This window comes from Dermacentor variabilis, chromosome 7 (genome assembly GCF_050947875.1).
Source record: "Dermacentor variabilis isolate Ectoservices chromosome 7, ASM5094787v1, whole genome shotgun sequence".
In the NCBI taxonomy this organism is placed as follows: domain Eukaryota; kingdom Metazoa; phylum Arthropoda; class Arachnida; order Ixodida; family Ixodidae; genus Dermacentor; species Dermacentor variabilis.
In genome coordinates this window covers 150,153,132-150,170,302 of record NC_134574.1, presented here as the reverse complement: position 1 = coordinate 150,170,302, position 17,171 = coordinate 150,153,132, and the positions used below count along the sequence as shown (strand labels likewise).

At 46.3% G+C, this 17,171-nt stretch overlaps 1 protein-coding gene across 2 annotated transcripts in view; it reads left to right on the top strand.

Annotated features, from left to right (window-relative positions):
• LOC142588160 (neuroglobin-like) overlaps nt 1-17,171 on the top strand; it is a 278,478-nt gene that overhangs the window by 137,197 nt on the left and 124,110 nt on the right. The gene's annotated exons all lie outside the window — the stretch shown is intronic.

Here is a 17,171-nt window from a genome sequence, read left to right as displayed (position 1 = left end):
GCCTTAGAAACAGCTCGTTTCTAAGGCAACACTGCGTTCACTAGAGGCGCTTTTGTACCGCTTTTACGCATCGGAAACGTCTCCGTCTGACACTCCGGAGACCCTGGTTCGATTCCCACCCAGCCCATCTTGCAAGTTGTTTTTAATTCATGAAGTGCCTGCTGGGATTTATCGCTCACGGCCAACGCCGCCGACGCCGACACCGACGCCGACGACACCGGCTTTTCTGCGACACGAGCTCCTTAACGCTGTCGCGTTAAAATAAACAGGATTTCACCACTTCCAGAGTCTCAATCAAAGCCTGTGGGCGCATTCGCTTTTCGTGTCAGTTTACATTGCCGACTACACTGGCACGAACTTAAAGCAAATTCATTTTTGCAAAAAGAAAAGAAGAAAAAATTGCGGTTAAATAAGCGCGTCATCAAGTTCACGCACTACCGTGAGTGAATCCAACATGGAATATTTCGTTTGTTTCTAAAGAAGCGATTACTTTTTAGACGTCTGGATATGAAACTTACCTTCAATGTGTACGCCAATTTAGGATTCCCCCTCGACACTTATGGCATTTGAAGAACTCTGTTACGCTTAACTTGGATGCAGATTGAACATGGCTTTTTGAGAGCAAGTTTGGTTGCGTACTTTCACATAGCTCAGGGTGGTATTGGACAACGTGACTGTCTCGTCAAGTTACTAAAGACAAATATTAATTTGGTTACCTATAACTGTGCTAAGATCTAGAAAAGCTAATCTGCGGCCATTCGCTCTCTTTTCAGCAGGCCGTTGGATCAGGCGTTAGATTAGGCGTCCGAACAGGCGTCCGATTAGGCGTTCGGTCGAGCGTTCGGTCACGCCCTCGGTCAAGCGTTCGGTCAGGCGTTCGGTCAGGCGTTCGGCCAGGCGTTCAAAGGGCAAAATACTGAAGTTACCTACCTTTCACGTAGTGGTGGTGATTATAGTGGCGATGGTGGTGATAATAACGACGATGGTAACGATGATGATGCGCACGAGAGCAGGCGATTGGCGCGCACTCAAATCTGAGAGCATGGGTGTTCTCGCATTTGCCTCCCTCGAAACGAAGGTGCCGTGGGCCGGAGACTCGAACGGCCGACCTTGATCGCGCCTATCTCCCAACTGCTATATAACCTCTGAGTGATACATCTTAGCATAAAGAAACCAGACAACGCAGGCGGCCCTTCTTTGTCCTTGGCTGACGTCCGGCCATGCTGTCCGTAACGGCTTTCCTTCCCGAGACATGCGTGCACTATCCGCTCGTCCCCATATGTACGGGGTCGTCTCCGGCGCCCCTATTTTGTTTACGAGTGTCCGTAGAAGGCCCTGGACTAACGACTCGCATTGTTCTTTGCAGTATGCTTTCGCCATGACCGTCGCTGCTGTGCACTCCGATTCTGTCTCCCCTTCCATTCAGAGTTGTCGCGCCCAACTTGCGAGACGTTCGGACTTTGAAGGGGCTGCGCGTCGATCCAGACGGGAGTAACGTGTAGCGCAGGGTACATGTAGCTGCAGTCTCTGTCTGTAGCGAGGTTATGCGCCACTAAAAGGAGATGTTCTCACGAGGTTGAAAGTAAATACAGAAAAAGAAAGACCTACATGGTCAAATGCCGAGGATATTCGCGTAGTGGGCAATAGTAACCTTGAAGAGCGAGGCGATGCGCTGGGCGCAAAATCGTATAAAGAAGAAACACAAAAGAGCTAAAAAGACGGATGAATACCCGCTCTGTACTAACAGGCTTAACAGTTCTTCGTGAAATGCCTTCCAGAGAAACATGCTTGCACAGCGGTGCGGCGCCGAGGGCGTTTCGATAAAACGGCTGGGACGCTTCAAAAGACTCGTTTGATGTCTGCGCTTTTTCGAGCCTTCACGCCATTGAAAGAAGGAAGCACAAGAAAAAAAAAACGAAGGTACAAGGACAGAGATATCGCATTTACTCGCATAAGACCCGCGAGTATCGGGTCTTATACGAGTATGGGGGGGGGGGGGGGGGGCGTTAGTATATGCCGCCGCCCAGCCCCCTCCCTAACCTTGCTCTCCCTCCTCGTCGCCAGTCAATGGCGTGCTCCTTCACACTCATGAAAAAAAAAAATTCTGGCTGCGCCACTGACCTCCAACGTGCGATGGGAAATGTTTTACAGCGAGGCTAGGTTCCTGGGAAAAAATGCGTGCGTCTACCGAGCTGTGTAGATCGAGACGTTCTCACCATACGTGGGCCGATCCCGGAGATAGTGCAATATCGGGCCGACCTGCGGCGGCGGTGAAGTAGGCCTTAAGCACTCCGACAACTTCCAAAAATAAGTTTATCAGATATTAAGCCGATAAGAGCTGATCCGTGTGGGCCATGTCCACGTTCGCAACGCCCTCTCTTTGTCGGCGTTCCAAACGCTTGCGCATATCCTTTCCTTCCGCTCTCCCGTGGTGTGTGCTGCCCGCCAGGACCGCGAGGCCGAAAGAAATGCGAACCGTGCAGGTGGCTCCGATCTCGCAAACTTGGAACGTTTCACCTGAGCGACGGCCACTTTTCGGAGGGAGATCGTGCAGAACCAAGTTTGTGTGGCCTGTGTTGCCTGTGACCGCTTGTCGTTTCCGAGTGGCCTCACAACCATTACTGCACCGCGCGACGTCGACCAACGCGTGGTCGCCTTGGCTACGGTGAAGCAGTGTGTGCCCTCGGAGTGCGCTGAGGTGCGTCTCTGTTCTACGTGTTGGGAATCGTTACTAAGAGGGGTCGTGCCGCGTTCTGCAACAATACGTAGGCATGTATAACCCCCGGGGCCTCATCATCTTACGAGGCTCAACATCGTGGAGGAGCGACTAGTCGCGCCTCGCTTTCCGTTTATGTGCATACGGCGTTCGACGCGCGGCAATAGACAGTCCGCCATTAAGGGGCCCACATGCACAGCTTCGCTGGCCACCCACCTGCACAGAGTGCAATGGCACTGGATATTTTATTAAAGGGAGGCAGGTAGGTTTAAAAGGTGGCTGACAGGAATGGTTAAAAGCAGTACGCACTAGGCTACGCCATTTCAACTATAATAAATGAACAAATGTAAATAAATAAATAAAACTTGCTCATTAGCACATGTAAGCGCTGCTTATGACATCATTATGCTGTGCGTCATCCACGACGTCGTCCGCGGCTTCAGCGGGTAGTTATATGCCCCATTTTTTGCGCACAGCAGAGTGCCACGATCGAAAAAAAAAGTGTGGGTCTTACACGAAAAAAAATACGGTATGGCCTGTGGCCTTCAAAGAGCTTGCTTGAGCACTGGCAGCGCGGGTGAAACGCTGACTGCAGTTCGGCCGTTGTTTGCACAATCTCTTCTTTTTATTACTCGTCGAACACCGTACAAGACAGCCATTACAGAGGAATGAGCAAGAGTGGACCGTGTATTTTAAGTCGCTCGGAGATGACGACCGTTAACTTATTTGCGCTGCGTCGCGAAAGTGTGGAGACATGAGCATCCGGTGCATTGTCGCATGCCGGCACCATATCGCGGAAAACTCGATGTTGTAGTGAAGCTTAAGCCTCAGGGTAGAATGAGCTCCCTTTGCACATACCGTGGTAGTGCGCCAACTATTCCGGAAGAATTTGGCAGCCCTGTGATGTGGCGCATTCTGAAAGCGTGAATGTGACCTGAAGGCGAAAACAGCGACCTTAAACTAAAACCAATAAGGGAAAAAAGTTCGACGTGTTTACCTATTCACTCTGTTGTATGTAAATAGCTCCCTTCTTCACTCTATCCGCTCTTCCTGTCCTTTTACTGCCGTACTCCTTCCCCACTCCCCCACTTCCTTTACTGACTGGCATTGAGCACCGAAGCTTGAGCAGCCTGAGCCTGAGTGACCAGAGCTACACAGTTACAATGCGGTTGGCAGTAATTTCCTTCCCTTGCATTTCTTTTAATAATTTTATTCATTTCGATAAAGAGCTAATCACGTTTAACGAACCGGACGGGCCAATACAGCAAGCCCGCCTTCTCAGCTTTGTTAGCCCTCTCGCTCGAAGTCACGAACAGCCAAGGGCGAGTGTAACCGCATAAGCACCAAACGCCAACTGCGACTTCTGCGGAAAGCTGACCTTCTTCGCGACTCGACCCAAGGTCTTCTCCACGAGGAAACTTTTGCATCACATCTTCTCACGAAACAAAAAAGAAAGTCATCCGAATACGCTTCTCTACACGGCATCGATCCGGATGTGAGTGCGCTGTTTCATACTTGAGGCAACCGGAAATATTCTTTCTTTCTTTCTTTCTTTCTTTCTTTCTTTCTTTCTTTCTTTCTTTCTTTCTTTCTTTCTTTCTTTCTTTCTTTCTTTCTTTCTTTCTTTCTTTCGGCTTTCAGCGTTCCGTTTCCGTCCTCTTCCGCGGCTGCACCGAGATCTGTTTACAATGCACACTCGACTCGTTATAGGGAAGCAAAAAAACTCCAAAAGGAGCGCAGAGACATTTTTTTGTTTGTTTGATTCTTCTTGCGCTTATCCACTAAAGAGGAAACGAAACATGAAACGCGATTTTTCCATTTTGCGCCCCCGTCTTACGACTTAGCTAATGTACGGTTCAAAGCAAAACGGTGTACGCACTCCCTCAACAACGGGCACAGGAGAGGCCCACGCGCTATCTGAACACAGAGCGCGAATCGCGCGCGTCGCGCAGCGCGACTTGAGTGATGGTGACCCAGATTTTTGAGGGCTGCTCGACGTTTGCCCCCCCCCCCCTCCTCCGCTCTTTACTATGCCCCAGCCTCGCATCTCTCTCTCTCTCTCTCGTTCGCTTTCCGCATAGCAGTTGTCACGCAATTCTGTCGTAGCAGGATTCCTTCGTAAAGATTTGTTTTAGAATTCTTTTTTAAGTACTTTAATATTTATTACTAATACTTTTTTTTAATACTGCAATACTTCCACTACGACGCTCGATGCCTATGCGTCGGTCGAGTACAGCAACTTGGAGCGAGAATTTATGAAACGAGCTCTTGCCGCTATGTGGGCACGAGACGCATAATCCGTATTCATTAGAACGTAATGTGCACCCATTGTTGGCCTTGTCGTTGGATTTTGTGGTCGTCGTCGTCGTCGTTGCTTTCGCTGCAGACGTTGTTCTGTCTGCTCGCTACATTTTTAGTTTCTTATCTTTAGTGCGAAGAAAGTGTACGCCCCTTCTTGACTACGGAGAGAGTTGACACTCCTTGTTTAGTACGAAGGAAGCAACATAAAGAGCACGTTTCCTTAAGTATCGCACTACAGAAGGTCGTTCAAGTTCGGGAGTATGGCTGCCTGCAGCAGGAAGCGAAATTTGTCGCTACAGAAGGTCTCAAATCTCCGCGACAAATGTCGTCACACTCGTGCTCCCTGTAGGCGGAGTGAGTTTTCGGGGGTGGTGATCGAGCGGGTTGCACCTTTTTCTTTGCTTTCTTTCTTTCATTGTTTTTATGGCTAGTGTCGCTATGGTCACTTTGCACGTTGATTTAAAAAGGAAAGCTCGCCGAGGAAGCTGCACCCTATAATCGTGATTTGTATACGCTGGCCTTGCGAATTTCTGGAAACCCCCAGCAAATATACTACAGTGACTACGTTCTTCAAGACCTAACAAAATAAAATAAATACGCTCAGCCCTTATATTCGTCTTTCTATAAGTCATGTCACCGGGCAGAATCCTCTAGGAATTTATGCGTTATTGTTTGAATCACTCTTAAGAACTTAGTAAGATACAGTACAGAGCAGAATGGAAACCCGAAATCCTGCAGAAGCGAAGAAGCTCCCGTGATGGCCTGAGGCCTTGTATAGTGAGTCAAATCAGCCGTATCTACCGCAACTCACTCAAGTCTGGCGCAGTGCGTCGAATGCTATGGGTCGCGTCAGCCAAACAGAAAACTACACTGGTAAGAGGTCTTTCCTGCACCGCCCTCCGAATGACGTCCTACTGAACAAAAACTTCACACGCAAGGATTAGTAGCGTGCAGTGCGCAATTGCTCCTCCACTTCCTCCTCCCCACCCTAAGTGGAACACGCGGTCGCGGCTCTCGCTACTTATTGGCTCAGACGAGCCTTCCAGTCTTCGCTGCAGTGCACGGAATTGATGAGATTGAGTAATAAATAAAAAAAAAGCGAACCAAAGACCAAGCGAATGGAACGTGAAGCGAAGTTCGCAACAACCCACGTTTCTCTAAATTCTAATTTTCACGTCTTTTTTCCTCCTTCCGCCCCCCCTTTCTTTGTTTTTTTTTTTTTTGTTCTTGAACAAGTTCTCCGCACCTCGTTTCACCGCTGTCAAAATTTGGTAGAAAAGTAGGAGGTAGGACGGAAGTAAGGAAGGAAAAATTAAGGAAAATAAGTCATAGAAATGCCCCTTCCCGCATAAAAGTGGGTGCCGGAATGGCCCTGTACTGTCTCTTCCGATCGCCGTGTATTTGCAGTACAACAAAAGGCCGGAAGTCGCTTTATGCCTTTTTTAACCTAAGATACCTTATTGCTTTCCTTCATTGTTTATCTCTCTATTTTTTTCTTTTTTACCCTTCTCCTTTCGATTTCAATGACATATCTATTAAACTTACGGTTATTTCCGTGTTCGAATCGGTTTCCCTCGACCAGCGCTTCCCATTTTTATTTCCGTGATCGACGTTTTCATCTTTCTCTAAAAGAAGAGGTTTCGAACTTTGATTCGGTTACTGGGGATCGCTCCGGTCACGCATTTCACTATTTGTCGAGAAACGAGGTTGGTTGTCCGTCGCTGCCTCGGTATCGCTTTGTTTCCAATTGAAAAAAAAAAAGAGTGATCGTGTCCTTCTTCAATATTGCGTTTAGTAAACGTCGATCGCTAACCCAAGTTTAGAGCACCGTTTCTTCTACAAAGTTACAAAGTTGTTATGCTCTTATTTTGTGTAGTCAATTTTGTCATGGCTACTGCAGAATTACGAGCATTGCGGTTTGTGTAGCCAAAACGTGCTTGGTCGTCTTTCTTTTATATAGTATTATTTGTACTTACTGCAGCTGCATAAACTGGGGCTATTGCAGAAGTGGTCAAAACAGTAAAACGAAGTAAGACAATATGGGGCTGCAGGGCCTCAAAAGGTAGGCTTAGAACCGACAAAGTCTTTTATAAGAATACGTAAAAGCTTGCAATCATCGGCAAAACGCAGATACACGACAAAAACGATCCAAACAAAACAGGCTCGGTTTCTTTCCTGGCTATAACCTCGGTACAGTATGGTCGTCTAGAAATCGTCTTGTTTAGAAATCGGCTAGCTCTTTCCTCGTTGTTTGCTTGTAGCAGTGTATTTTGCCTATGCAGTCACCGATACAAATGGTTCACGGAGGAGGATGTCTATCTGTCTGTTTATTTACTGATTGCTAACTGTGTGGCTATCTATCTATCTATCTATCTATCTATCTATCTATCTATCTATCTATCTATCTATCTATCTATCTATCTATCTATCTATCTATCTATCTATCTATCTATCTATCTATCTATCTATCTATCTATCTATCTATCTATCTATCTATCTATCTATCTATCTATCTATCTATCTATCTATCTATCTATCTATCTATCTATCTATCTATCTATCTATCTATCTATCTATCTATCTATCTATCTATCTATCTATCTATCTATCTATCTATATTTCTCCCGTATTCCCGTCCGTCTTTCCCTCCTGTCTAATTCCTATTCTCACTTCTGTACTCTTTCTCCTTCCTTGATTTCGTCTATTTTTCGTCTTCCCCGCGGTCTTCGATTGACGAAGCCCACGGCGGCGCTCCTCGCTCCCATCCTCGCGCCTGTCTCTATGACTAACAACTGCAGGCCGCGTCCTCTTCGGTGCACCGAAGCGTGCCGGCGTCGCGATCGCGTGCCGGAGTGAAACTCCCCGTAATAAATGATCCGTGTCTCCGCCCGGGGGTGGGGGGGGGGGGGGAGGGGGTGTCGCCCCGCATTAAGCGGCGGCGCCTGCGCGCGCGTCACTGCCGCCGGCCTGCCCCGACGCCCAGATCATCGAGTCTTCGATCTCGTCTCGGCCGTCTTTATACAAGGACACCCGCTACGCCAACGCGTCCCGTCGCATTTCTCCGCTCAGCGCGCGATTTATTATTTATTTGCTCGGGATAAATACTGTGAATCCTCTCTTGCGGGTCGTTACAGGGAGGGACAGCATTTAGCAGTATACAGAAGTCTACACACACACACACACACACACACACACACACACACACACACACACACACACAAACACACACACACACACACATATATATATATATATATATATATATATATATATATATATATATATATATATATATATATATATATATATATATATATATATATATATAAACGAGAAGAAAGGGGGTTTAACCGAGGAGCCCGATTTTTAGTAGTCACATCATAAGAAGCCAAGAAACACTGACACCAAGGACAACATAGGTGAAATTACTTGTGCTTTATAAATGAAATAAAGAAACGATAAATATAATGGAAAATAAAGTGGATGTAAAAAACAACTTGCCGCAGGTGTGAACCGAACCCACAACCTTCGCATTTCGCGTGCGATGCTCTACCAATTAGGCTACCGCGGCGCTGATTTCCCATCCACTTTCTTGGGTATTTATGTGTCCTAGTAGAATCCTGGGAGTGTTAGCCAGCGCCACCGCTCACAGACCTTGGCGGCGGACGTGGAATGTCCTTTTTGCCGCAGGCGTCACGAGAACGTGATCTTTTTGGGTGAAGGCGACTGGTCAATAAACCCACACATGCTACCTGAAGGCATCAATGTTGCCGGATTCGAAACCCTCGTTATGTAATAAACGGTATAATTATTATTGCATAATATTATTTATTTCCGCCGCCAAGGTCTGTGAGTGGTGGCGCTGGCTAACACTCCCAGGGTTCCACTATAGGGCACATAAATACCCAAGAAAGTGGATGGGAAAACGGCGTCGCGGTAGCTCAATCGGTAGAGCATCGCACGCGAAATGCGAAGGTTGTGGGTTCGGTTCCCACCTGCAGCAAGTTATTATTTTATCGTTTCTTTATTTCATTTATTAAGCACAAGTAATTTCCCCTATGTTGTCCTTGGTGTCGGCGATTGTTGGCTTCTTATGATATGACTATATATATGTAAGTGTTACGCCAAACGACGAGACACATTTGAATCACAATAGCCATGGCTAAGGCTCGGATTCATCTTCATAGTCAAGGTTTTGTTGGCGATATACAGTACAACTCATTGTATAATAATGTATCTAAGTGATAAGTGGGATCGGTTTGTTCCCTTCCCTCTCCCGCCATGTAATGCCCATATCTGTGGGCCTTTAGGCGTCGTGAATAAATCAATAAATTAAATAAATGAATAATGAATCACAGAAATGTACACCGACTAAACCCATGAATTCGTTGAAATCATTCGGAAGCCCGTTGCGTGCATCAAGTACATGAAGAATAAGATTCGACATTACCGCGTCAAGCTAGGGCATACGTAGAGCAGGTGACGGATTCCTCCACAGTTTGAAAGAACGCTAAATAAGAAGAAAGGACGCTTAAGAAGCAGACGAAACAGTCCGCAAATTTGTACTCGCATTCTTGAAACTGGACAAGAGTGTTTCATTCCTTCAAGCCTAGTAGCCATAGGGGACCTGAATCGCAAAGGAAATTTGCAGAATAAAATTAGGTTGCGCCCAAATCGCATCCCCTAGCGAGAGCTTCATTCCTCGGAGTAGCAGCTGCATATCTCGAAGGCCATGCTTTTGCGCACTGCAGGCGCTGAAAGCGATCGCAAGATCCGGAACACATGATTGCCTCCATGTTTGGCGCACGACCCATTGGCGTTGCAGCGCGTTTGATGCAGACACTGCTGGGTCGTGGTCGTTATCCTTGTGTGCCTATACGCTTAACTGTGTGTCGCAATATACTCGATCCGTTTTGGACGTCCGGTAGAATTTATGAATCTGTATCAACCCTGACCTCTCAACTCCCCGCAGGGCGGCTGATCTGGTGCTGTATATTATCGCCGCCACTGCCGCACATACATTCAGCCGCGTCACCGTTTCGCACAGCGAACCACTACTTCCACGGCTGCACGCCGAACCTTTGTGAAGTCCACGTGAGCAGCTGATAGGAGAGCAGTGAGACTGAGTTGGGGCGTCTTGGCAGCGTACAAGGCGTGTCCCCTCGAGATACCAGAGTTTGCGGCGCGGTTCACTGATCGCCCTCACATCGCGATGGCTTCTCGCTTTTATAGGACTCTATTGATATAAATGTTACGCTTGTTATTTACTAAAGGAACAAACTAGCATATTTTGGTACTTGTGTAGGATATGCGTCGCTTAGTAATCCACAATCTTAAAAAAAAGAAAGAAACGTAGCAGCGGATTCTATCAGTACTAACCTATCTGTCTGGCACTTCAATGACGAATGACGAAGAAGCTTCAGAAGAAGCTAAGGACACCGCTACGAGCGAAGAGAAAAGATAGCAGCAACGTTAAGAGGCGGGAACGCAGCGGTGTGCATTATAGAGCGAACGAGGAAGAAATATAAATAGATGGCACATGTAATGCGTAGAGCTGATAACCGGTGGTCCACAGAGAGTTACAGAATGGGCGCCAAGAGAAGGCTAACCTGGTTGGGAATGGCAGAGACCCAGGTGGTACAAGATTAGGAAATTCGCAGACATGTGGACATTTGGCGATCGCAGGGACATTCCGTCGTCCTGCAGCAGATATTCATTTGACTCATCACGATGATCATGATGAAGACAGCTTAGGGTATATTGGCATGTTATAGGGGCGAAGAGTGACGGTTGCGTACAAAAATTCGAAAACGTGCGCTTTAACAGAAGGTGCTGTGTTTATAGTACATGGAGCTCTCGCGTGACTCGTAGTTTCTCGTGTCGGCTATCCAAGTTATCACTCGTGGTGAACGTCAGGCACCACGACGTATAATGCGGACTCGAGGCGTACGTAGAAAATGGTGAATTCGGCCTTCAACTCCACGTGTTGCAATTCTTCCCCTGTATGGCGCATATACATCAGACTTATTTTCCGTTTTTGTTTTTGTCACTTCGATTACCTCGTCGCTCGATCGCGCCACCGAAGCACCGGCGTTCGGCTGAAACGCTTGTACCTCCCGCGCTTTGCGAAACCGATGCCTTATTCGACATTCTCTCGAGGCGGCAGAATCTCTTGCAGAATTCACGCAGGGGTCGTCACACTGGCGATATCGTCTCGGCTCGCGCCCTCACTGCAGCCCGCGCTCTTTCGACGCGATGTGCAACACGCCGAACTGACATGCGCATATTCGTATGCATATACACGTATACATATATACACGTACACACACACATATATATATACGTATACGCACTTGTGCGGACGCGTTTGTATGGGTTGGATCAGTCGGGACCTCGGCTTTCAAACGCGGGCTCTCGCAGCCGCCGTTTCGAGGCTGGTGTCGATCGCTCTTCTCGCGAAAAGCTGCGTGGATCGTGCATTGTGCATGAGATTCGCGGGATTGAGCGGCGACACTTTTCTTTCTTTCTCTGCTTCGTTCGCCTTCGAAATGCGTGTTATTCATGGATGCTGATTCAGTCTGCGCGCGGCCGTACGCGGTAGAGCTTGCTATGTATGTATGTATGTATGTATGTATGTATGTATGTATGTATGTATGTATGTATGTATGTATGTATGTATGTATGTATGTATGTATGTGTATGTATGTATGTATGTATGTATGTATGTATGTATGTATGTATGTATGTATGTATGTATGTATGTATGTATGTATGTATGTATGTATGTATGTATGTATGTATGTATGTATGTGGGGGTGTACTTCCTCGAAGTGGTGCTCAGCGCATGATTTCGGCTAAATGAATATTACTGTATTACCTTCAATTCTGCGATTCGGATATGTCCTCTCCGTGTTTTATTGTACATTTCTTTCTGTGAAAATTGGTCAATCAGTCAACACCATTTGGTTATTCTTCTTGCGGTGCATCTGATTGTCAAGGAATGCAGCTGACGACAAAACAGAATTGTGATATCTACTATGACAGAACTTCAGGTCGATTTCTACCAACTAGATAACTCGGTGACAGGGCGTGACTGGATCAGCAATAAGCCGCACCTTTATATATATATATATATATATATATATATATATATATATATATATATATATATATATATATATATATATATATATATATATATATATATATATATATATATATAATTCGCACGGTTTGCTACACGGCATGTCCTCTAATTAAATACGTGCAGTTCTTCTCCTTGAAGAAGCTGCATAATTCGCAGCTTTTGCACACTACTCCAACCTAAATAAGTAGGCGACATTATTCTCCTTTCATGGGGCGCCCCGATCTTGAACTTTCGCACGAGCAATTTCTCAGTTTTGTGCGAAGTGACAATACTGGTCACCGGTCCGACTTGGTTTAATGTGTAATACTGGTGTACTACCGCTAAGTTGGTGTAATCGCCTTGTCCAGATACTGGTGCAGCGCGAACAAGACAAGGACCCAAGAAGAACACCTGTACTACACCAGTACTCCAAGACAGCGTAGCAACAAATCCCGCATTGCAACACTATAGTGAAATTTGTACGGTCATGATGCGCAAAACGCATCCTTATAACTACTTTCATGAACGCCGATCGACTCCACATTACCGCGCATCTACTTGTTAAAGACATAAAACGGCAGCGGTAATGTAAGGTTCAACATGGTGACATTCAAACGATTCTATTACTACGGTATAGTATATAAAATAAGTAGGGTTGAAACTCCCTAAAAGGGGGAGTTGCCGTGGTGCGAGACATGATATAGCGGCTCCTTACTTGCGCCTTTTGCGCGCGTAACCTTCTTGCTTCTCTTCTTCCGTTAGATTAGGTTAGCACTGGCCGCCAGCTGGCTGTTCGGGCGCATGACGTGGAAGCAACGATCACCTTCTTTGGTCGAGGCATGTTTGCGATCCGAGAGCAGGAGCATATTAGTTGTGGAGAGTTGCGAGCAGCGCTTGGTGTACAATCATGGTTTCAAACAGGGCTCCGTGCTTGGAGCTCTCCTATTTCTCGTTTATAATAACGACTTAGCTTTCTGTGTTTCTCCTCAAGTTCTCCTATTTGCTGGAGACTGTGTAATTCACACCGAAACAACTTGCAATGATGATGTAACCATGCTTCAAGCTGACCTCAACGCGGTTATTGCGTAGTGCAATTCATGGTTAACGGAGTTAAATGTTAACCAGTGTAAATTCATGCGTCTGTCTAAAATTACCTGTGAACTACCGGTGTACTCCTTTAACAACACTTCCTTAGATATGCTAAGAACTTACAAGTATCTTGGTCGTCACATCACGTCTGATCTCGCTTGGAATATTCACAGCGCACATATAATAACTTACGACGCAGCTTTTCCAAAGCACCTTCTTCCTTAAAATTAATCCCCTATAAAATTCTAATACGACCCAAACTTGATTATGCTGCTTCAATCTGAGATGCAGCTCAAATAAACCTAACGCACTCATTGGAAATGGTTGAGAATAACTGTGCTAGTTTCATTCTTCTAACTATCACTAGTATTAGTGCCATGAAATCTAGCCTTAACTTACCATGCTTACGTCGCAAATTGTTCCGTCTGTGCCTTTCTCATAAGTTATTCCATCACCCGCTGTTAAGCAACAAACTTATTTCTCCGCCTCCGTATATATTGCAGAGACTAGATCACATCCATAAAGGCGGCATTCCATTATGCAGATCCAACGCTTTCTTACAGCTATTTGTACCACCCACTTTTAATGAGTGGAGTCGCTTTCCACCCTCGATGGCTACTATAGCAGATCACCAGTTATTCACGAACGTCATAGCTGGCACTGTATAACTAGGAACCGTTTTCTTCACATCGCTGAACTTGTACTAACGAACGCCATAGCTAACTTTGTAGGTCTAGGTGCACCATTTCCTTTTTGTTGTTCGTATATATATATATATATCTATATATATATATATCTATATATATATATATATATATATATATATATATATATATATATATATATATATATATATATATATATATATATATATATATATATATATATATATATATATATATATATATATATATATAATGTTATTTCGCTTTGTTAACTCCAGTTTGCTGCTTGTAGCCAATCCCCCCTATAATGACGTAATGTCCCCGAGGGTATGTTAAATAAGAAATTTTAAAAATGTACAAATGAGCGCGCGCCTCCAGACAAGGTGCATTCTAATTGCGCGGTAGCTATGCGCCTCTAGTGCGCAAAGAGGGGCGGAGCTTCTGACGTCTTTGCGGTTGGTGTGGCCTTTGTGCCCAAAGGGCCCAGGAACCGCAGGTCATCGTGTCGTCACGCTATTCCCCTTTGATGAAGGCTTACTGCGTAGGCAATAGAGATGGGCTACTTTCAACATCCTAAGTTAGCCTATAACTTCACACACCTCAGAAAAAAAAATATCGAGTTCTGTTGTAAATTTCGTTGACTAACTGCCTCATATATCCTCATGCGTAGGATAGATAACCGACGGACCATTAGATTTACACAGTGGATGCCACGGGAAGGGAAGCGCACTCGAGGACGGCAGAAGATGGGTAGGGGTGATGAAATGAGGAAATTTGCGTGCGCAAGTTGGAGCTCGCTAGCGCAAGACAAGGCCACTTTGGAGGCCGCAGGGAGAGGCCTTCGTCCTGCAGTGGGCATAAAAATAGGCTGCTACTGATGCGGACAACGACGACGACGGCGATAATGATGATGATGATGATTATAATGACGATGATGATATCTTCATGAGTTTTTTTTTTCTTTTATATTACGGACAGTATTAGGTGTAGTTTGAGGACGTAGGATTATGCCGCCTGGTTTGCAAGCTGAAACTGTAACTTTTTTTTTAAAGCCGAACCCCCCGCCTCCCCCCCCCCCAAAAAAAATGAATATGTCCTTGCGGGAGCTTGCTGTGTGATGCTTCGCACTAGAAATCCCCTAATTCCCGCAGACGTCACCGCATGTTCGCGACTGCTGCCAGCCTTCCTCGCAGAAGTGTTTTCTTTTTATCTCTCTCTCTCTCTCTCTCTCTCACGCGATCAATTTAAGCGCGTGGAAGAAGGCAAGGCACGCGCGCGTCATGTTGCCCGCGCTCTTCAAATCCATTCCTGCGCGGCGAGCTTAACGTGAACAACGTGCAACCCTGTACTCGGCGGGCGTCAGCCCCCACCGCGACTACGACGCCACCGCCACCCACGTCTCTCGCGTCGTCGTTAGTCACAGTCGACGCGTGCTTCGCGAGCTCGACCAATCCTGCGTGGGCGGGTTGCTGCGGTGCAAGTTACGAGGCGACTGCGTAGCGGTAAGGAGACGGCGACCTAGAAAACAGAATCACCCGGCGGTACGGGACAAACTGTCCGAGGCGCTTGCCCTGCCCTCCTGCCTCCCTAGAACCGACGCGCGTGATATTTTCGGGCCTTCGCTTTACCAGCAAGAGTTTCTAAAATGATTTTCTCTCGAGTACGGGTGGGAGAGGCGGGAGGCGGTGACATGGGGCCCGGCTGACACAGTATTCCGAGATTCGGCGCCGTGTCTTGTCGCCTGTATATACGTCGTTTCGTCCTTCGAGCAGCTCGGTGCATCTTTTGAACATCCAACTTTGCACTTTGGCAATTGGGAGTCGCGCTGTTCAATTAGCCCAATTCAAGCACTGTCCCGACATGCGCAGGGTGACGTCAAAGCTGGCCGATGTGCTAATAAGGGGAAAGGAGATCGCCTCATGCACCGTGAGACGTCGTGAGTCGACAGGACGCCTGCCTAATGTCACGCTTAACTTCCCGCGCGGCAACTTCAAAACCGCGCAGTTGGGGGTTATTGTTTCTAGCAATTATACTTGAGCTATCGCCTTTATCAGCACTCTCGACTTATAAGCACCATCGAAGAATGAAGTGCTGAATTAGTTTTCAGCTGGAACATCAATCGATTTAGACACAAATTTGGGGCGCTGCCAACTGACAATTTATTGATACAAAACTCTTATATTTAAGTACGGTTTTTTAAAAATAAAAATTAGCTTAAAGTTTAGCGCCTGTACTTTGTTCTTGTCCTTCCCTTTGTGCGCTAAGATTTTTTACTTCTTCGTAACGGACCAACTTCGCCCGAGAAAACTTCTTGCGAAACCTTATCCAGACAGACACGCGCATTTAGACGCTCCAGACAAAAAACACCTGCGTAATGTTTTACGAGCGAAGATTGCGTGATCAGCCATCAATTAGCGCACACATGAAGTAGCTCAAACTTGTGAAATTGCCGAAAGAAGATGGCTCAAACACACCAGCGAGGCATCGATTCTGCGATCAAAAAAGATGAATTGTGTAGCGTTCACTGATGGCTCACAATTCGCCCTTTTGTTCACGTGACCACCTTACTAGGCTTACGTGTCTGCTCGTGTGATTGTGCTAACTTTGTCGTTCTCACAGTCACGCGCTTTTTTTTGCGCAATATATCTTCAGTTGGTATACAGCACTTGTCCTAGCTGCCGACTCTACGATGTCGTCGTTTCGTTCGCACACTGATCACAACATGACCTTGTCTCCAATAAAAGCGATCACATATATTATATTTACAGCATCCGCTTGCAAGGCTCCTCGTGGGAAATTGATGGACCGTTGCAGCCACCACACTTACTTAACCAGATCGCAATGTGCGTTGTTGGCAGGCTAACGCTTAGGTTAATATAATATATATATATATATATATATATATGTGTGTGTGTGTGTGTGTGTGTGTGTGTGTGTGTGTGTGTGTGTGTGTGTGTGTGTGTGTGTGTGTGTGTGTGTACGGCAGTACGGCGAGTTTGCGCAGTCGAAGGCGGCAGCCTCCAATGGCCACCACATTCGTTCGCGCGGAAACCGATCGCTTGGGTAGTTGCCCCGGGCGAGCGAAACGATACGAAGACAAACGAGATAGATTCACGCCTCATTTGAATTTCCGCGAGCTGTAGGCTTCGTTCGCATGTTCGCAACAAAAAACGCGGAGAGTTTTCGTATAGCGCTCTTAGAAAAAAAAAAATGTATCCTTTTTCATCGCGGCTTTTTCTTCTTCTGCGCGCCTCAGATGAATTGTAATGCCCAA